Source organism: Anopheles maculipalpis, chromosome 3RL (genome assembly GCF_943734695.1).
Source record: "Anopheles maculipalpis chromosome 3RL, idAnoMacuDA_375_x, whole genome shotgun sequence".
Taxonomy (NCBI): Eukaryota; Metazoa; Arthropoda; class Insecta; order Diptera; family Culicidae; genus Anopheles; species Anopheles maculipalpis.
Window position 1 is genome coordinate 88,052,027 of NC_064872.1, and position 6,354 is coordinate 88,058,380.

The following is a 6,354-nucleotide window of genomic DNA, read 5'->3' on the forward strand; positions in this document are numbered from 1 at the left end:
TACTGTCTGATTTTGCTTTTTGTTTGTTTGTTCTTTGTGTCATGAAGTCGTGTTGGGTTTTGGTAAATGTTTGATTTTTTTTCTCATGTTACTTATATTTGTTCATATATTTGTGGTTTGTTTTCTACAATCTGTCTAAACATTTTTTTTCTTGAGTTTGGTTTAAATTAATTTGTAACCTTATTTACAATTTTAACTGTGTTCTATCTGAATTCTAATCACGGATGACAATACTTATTCCATTTTAAACCATCTCCAGGGCAGTGATCCGCTTTGCCCGATCGGTGATCGACCACCACCGTGACCAAACTGGTTCCTTGTGCGTTTCCAGCACCACCGCTTTCCAAACCGTTCCCACCGTTTCCCAGCAACCGAAGAACACTAATAGCTCATAAATTTATCATCGCACATATCGCGCGAACTCGCGCACGTCTGCACGGTGCGGTCCCTGCTCGGTTCTCTCGCTTTTCTGGTTGTTGTCCATTCGCTTGGACCGACCATCACCCCCAACAACAGGCAGAAAGGCATTGAAGAAATACACACACACACACACACACACACACACAAAACCCAGGGAAGCTTTCGCCTATGTTGGAGCATGGGACGGAACCGTCGGTGTGATGTTAGCGACCGAGAATGTGTGCATAAATCTTAAGCTATTTAACTTAAAACCACCAACAACCGGGGGATCGGTACGATGCCGCATTGGTTGCTTCCTCGGTGGAGCGCTGTATGTAGCATTTTGTTCTTTGAGAAGATTATTTTTTGCATTCCATCTCCCAAGGATACGACGATCTTTCTCTTCTCTTTTTGTACTGTTTCTCGCTGTCTGTGGAACATCGCCTGGGCATCTTGGGGCGAACAAGGTTGCTTCAACAAGCAAGTGCTCCCGAGACAGACTCCAGGGTCCACCTTCACCCTTGTGACGCTCATTATCGCCGGTTAATCATAATCCGTTTTGGGCCAGAATCGGGACAATCTTGCCAACATGGTCAACGTTTGGTGTATCGGCGTGTTGTCCGACGGTGGGGGAAGTGATGGTTGGCAGCAGTAAACCAGTTTTGCCTGGTCTCGCGAACCATTGAGCATCAGGTTGAGTTCGTGAGGTCTTTGCGTACGGGGAAGCGAACTATCAAGTCACAGCACACCCTCGCATTGGGAGGAGTTTGCAGAAAATTGAGGGGCCCGCTTGTGGAGAACCTTGAGAAGATCTTGTTTTGAATAGTGCGGGAAACAAAACAGAACCCGTGTCTGGTTTTGTCAGTATCGATTTTTGTTTTGAATACGCAAATGACGGGTTAATGATTCTGAATGAGTTTTGTAATTAAAAAATTCATATGTTTCCAAGCGAATTAGAATGCGTTTTGCGTTTAGAACGTTTAGTACACGGGGTATGAACTTGTTGAACAGATTTAAACACATCCTTGAACAAGACATTTCTAGAGACAAAGTAATAATTAGGAAGTAAGCCTCTGAACATGGGAATTTTTAGAAAACAATTTGTATGAAGATTAGGAAGCGTTGAGAGCTCAAATCTCGACAGGTCAGAGAAGTCTGTGTCCCAATTATTTTGACACTTTTCAATTGTTTCTTTGCCGCAGCTGGTACGAAGGTAGGATTTACCAAGCTGATGATCAATAGGTTATAAGTGTAGCAAAAAAACCAATGTGCGTCGGCCGGGAATCGAACCCGGATCAACTGCTTGGAAGGCAACTATGCTGACCATTACACCACCGACGCATATGATTCCATCGAGGGCTTTGCCATAATCCAGAAACACTCCAGCGATCTTCCGAAACATGGCACGGGTTTACACGCACCACTCGCAAAGATGGACCCTCTGAGACCGTGGTCAATTACGCGGGACGATAAATCTGTCCGTATGCGTAGTAGCAGCGTACCAGCGCGTAATGAAAACAAACTATTTACAGGCTTACGCGAGCTAGCATAAAGCATAGTGTGTGGTAGCATTTTATTTAAGCATTTTTTCGACTTTGATCCACCCATACGGAAGGGGGTGTTAGTGGGGAAGATGAATAAGAAGAAGGGGCCTATGAGTGACGTTGGGTTGCTGTTGTTGACTGTTATCCAAAATACGCGTCGAACACTCAGAAATATGTGCGCACAGAGATACATGAGAAGAACAGAAAAAAATGCAACCAATGCCGTGGCTTCAATTCGGGTTTTTATCGTTCAACACTCCATAAATCATCGGGAGTTGGAGTACGCGTACACGGCTAAAGGGTGGGGGTGTTGAATGCAACAAACTCTACCCGAGAATGTGAGTGCCAAAGTGAATTGCGGAACCTCGCTGTCAAATGGACATCGAGAAGGAGAGTTTATTAGCAGGTGAATATTTTTAGAACCGATTGAGCAACGTACCGCTCAATGAGAAACAAAAATATTACCCATTTATTGTATTGAATAATACTTTAAAAATAAATAAATAAAAAACACAAAAACACCCCATGTTGAGCGAGCTTTTTTTATTCTCGAAAATAATACTTTCTCCTCAAAATGCTTCTTTGTGCTTCATTTCTTGCGGTTAGTGATTGGAATTTGGTTATCGAATTGCAGTTGGGATGCCCGAAACGGAGTCCCGTCCTCGATGTGTACCTTCGGCGTTGTGTGGCTGTCATGTTTCAATTAGGCAAATTTATTTATCACCAAGTCCCCAGGAGTCGACTGTGCAAAATTCCAATCGACCGTCCTCAGCCACCTTTCCTTCCTTCGTTTCCTTTTTTCGCTTGAACCGATAGGAACGTGTATCTGTTGCGCGCCTGCAGAACGTGTCTGCGTGAGATTTTTGTTTATGTTAAAAATTGTGTCCGGCCCGGCACAACATGATGTGATACTCTGTTTTTATCCAAACCCAAACGATATTTCGGTGGTTTTGGGAAGACCATGACGGGTTGGGTGGACGGCCAAGGGGATGAGGGGTTCCCGTTGGGCATTAGCATAACCGAGAACAAATCGATTCCAAATGTCTACCAATCGAATGATGGTGTATTTGTGTGCTTGTGTACCTGGAAGAAAATGGAGAATATATAACAAAAATAAAATTAAAAAAAAAACCCCATCTCACACGTACACCCCAGTTCTGCGACAGGAGTATCCGATGATAAACTGGTTTTATTTACCTGTTGTCTTTGTTGTTGATTTCCTTTTTTGTTTTCCTCCCGTTTGCTAGTTTGTTTTATTTGATAAACGCTGTCACACACAGCTCCGACACCGACGACAAATCTGTAATCGGGTGTGTAATTGAGCCGTACCAACCGTTGCCGGCTCAGCCTTCGCCGTGCGTTGGCATGCTCGCGCGGTCTAGTAGATGGGAGCTGTCAAAATACGACCTCCCCTTGGGTGCGATGGGAGGATGGGAGGGTGGTGACGCTTGTGCTGCACAAACATGTGTAATTTTTGGCAGTATCAATAACCAAAAAAAAAAAACAAAACGTTATCCCTTCTTGTCTGCCGCAGTTTTCCCTTGGCATCTGGCTTTCGATATGTGGAGATCGATTAGACGAAGCGTTGGCGAGTGAGTAAGTGAGTGAGTGAGTGTGAGGGTGACGAAGCGTACCAGAGCTCATGTTTCTACTCACCTCGGAAGCGCGCACCGAACGAGTGACAGTTCTTTTTTTCGCGAGTGAGTTATTGCGTGAGTGGTAATGGAGGTGCCCACTCCTTCATTTGATCACTAGAATAACACAATAATTTGATTGTATGTGAATTCTATGAACTTAAAATAATACGAATAAAGATTTAAAAAATGTAACACCAAAATGTAACACTCATATTCTCCAAACTTCATGCATCAATTTACAATGCAATGACAATTATTCCGCAAAACATACCTACTCGACGTGAAATCAGACACGTAACAATGATTGGTGCTGTTAAACAATCTCCGCACTCCGACAGCCAGAACAACGGGTACGTACGGCTACAACAGCCTGGGAATTAGGCAGAAATGCCGCCAGTAGAGGTACGAGAGGTGCTCTCGTCCACGTCCTCGTTGGCTTGGAGAACTCCACCGAACGTTTCATCACACTTGCAAGTGAGTAAAAAGTTCACTCACAACGAGTAAGTACAGCAAGTGGACGCTCAATCGATTGCCCCGATCTCTCGCATAGTCCAGTTCCCGCTCTTCGTCCCATTTGTCGCTCCATCTGGTGAACCATTTAGCACCCCGCTGCAGTTGATTATGTTTGAAAACATTAATCAAATCGACTTCTCGTGAGTAAGGGCAAGCAACAGGCAACGGGGGGAAATTCTGGGGGAAAGTTTGCTGGGAGGACATTTGTAACTGTTGGTTTCAGGTGGAACCGGTTCCGGTCACGGCAGGCGTGTGAGTGATCAGAAATCATCGCATGACACAGGACAGCAGTCGCGGGTGAACAGTGACTTCCTGCCCGTCGTCCTTCATTAACTCCATCGGTTCGGTGTTAATCCTTTGTCTATTGTTCAGGTGCCGAGCTTTGGCGTCCTTGTTTATCTTGGCAGGGAAGTGGACGGGATGGTGACGGTGTGAGGCGGCGATTCGAAGTTAATTAATTTATTAGGTTATTGATTGGGTCGTCGGGCGACGACTTTCCGTTTACCGGCAGACTCCCGGGCGTTGCAAGTCCTAAAGCACGGGTAGTTAAGGATAGAAATGGGCAAACATTATCCAGCACAAGCAGGCATCGCATTGTAAGCTGATTCACCTGCTTATACTCCTCCCTTTCCACTAGTGTTTCTGTTCCGTTTCTGTTCCCCCCCCCCCCACGAAGGATAGCAATGGAGGATGACGGGAATGCACTCACAGTCGTCTTTGTTTTCTTGAGTGATATGCTTTCAGGAGCACTAGAAAGAATTCAATTATCAAACGCATTCACGCTCATACACACAAACAACAAAAAAAGACACTGCCTGCATCCTTAAACATGTGGCCCACCGTTCTTGATCTTTGAAACGTTAAATTACCCCACAGGACAGCTTAGTGTGCTCGTTCCGGTATAGACTTTCCCACCATCAAAGCACATCCTTTCCGAAGCATTCCTTGACACCGATACGTCTTAATCATCGGTGCAACTTTGCCTCGGGGATTGGGTGAGTTGGTGGCTCCTTTGTGCGAACGCCATAGAAGCGCTTGGACGTGAATAGCAGATTGTTTGCATAATTGATAGGCATAACTATTAAACAAACAACTCGATTTTGACTATTGTTTGAAGGGGTTGCGTGTGCGTGTTGTGGCGTTGGCGGGGACTGACTGTGTTCAGCTACCTACCTGCGACCGGGTTGGATTGGGTGTAGCGATAGAGTTGTTACTAGTGTGGCTCATCCAATACCAATAACTCATCCCAACTCACCGTGTTCATCGTTGGAGGATTGCTTGTGTTTTGTTGAATGAATATCATCTGTCAAGCGTGATGCTGGTAGCGGAAGGTTCAAAGGATCCTGTTCGATTTGAGCTACTAACTAATATATCTTGGCTCTCGGTGTGTGTTAGGAGCGCAGTCTTGTAGGCATAATGTGTTTCGTAAAATTTAAGCCTAGCAGCCTTCCATCACTCACACATCTGTTTGGCGTAAATGGATGCAGTTGCAGAAAGCAGAACAACTTTAAAGCATCCTCCCTTTGCCGCTTAGTGCTCCTGAATGGACACAATTAAAGCATTCATCTGCCACTCACCCTTGGAAAGCACGGTGGAGCATATCAAGCGGGAATGGGTGCGAAGCGTTAAGTAGCAAAATCGAATGGTAATTAGTATGTTTCGCTAGAGTTTCTTATCATTATCAATCAGTGCTCGATGATGATGTTGTTCACCGACCACCGAGTAGTTGCCGGTGGTGGATGACTTTTGTTTGTCTTTTGGATGTGACTGTTGGAGGAGCTTAGAGAGAAAACTAGCCTGCAGGGGCTAGAGTTAGCTCTTAATTCTGGAGAACAACAGTAAACAATTCGTTGACATGATATGATGGAACCATACTGAACCAAAAATCCAAGCTGGGTTAGAACATTATTTCACAACTTTTTTCGTACAGTTATTAAATAAAAAATATTTGCTTTTTTGTTTTGTTTATTTTCAATTCAAAAGTTTGAATAATTGTCCAAAATTGAACTACACTTGGTAAAGAAGCAGATGAGAGAAAAAGAAGCTCTATTAAAATATGTCAAACAAATGAAGTAAACGATGCATCATCAAAACCACATTAAAACGCGCAAAACCACAAGCGAAATGAACCTAGAACCATTAATAGGTTTCAGTTTACCAAGCGGAACAGATAAGCAAAACATGATAACGAACTTGAAGCTAACAGTGGAATAAAAATCTATTTATAACAGAGTTTGAAGCGAGCTACTGTACCCGTATCT

General features: G+C 44.1%; 1 non-coding gene across 1 annotated transcript; it reads right to left on the minus strand.

Annotated features, from left to right (window-relative positions):
- Nucleotides 1–1,668: 1,668 nt before the first annotated feature.
- Trnag-ucc (transfer RNA glycine (anticodon UCC)) lies at nucleotides 1,669–1,740 on the minus strand. The gene has a single exon. It is a non-coding gene; the product is annotated as a tRNA-Gly (tRNA).
- Between the last annotated feature and the right edge of the window lie 4,614 nt (nucleotides 1,741–6,354).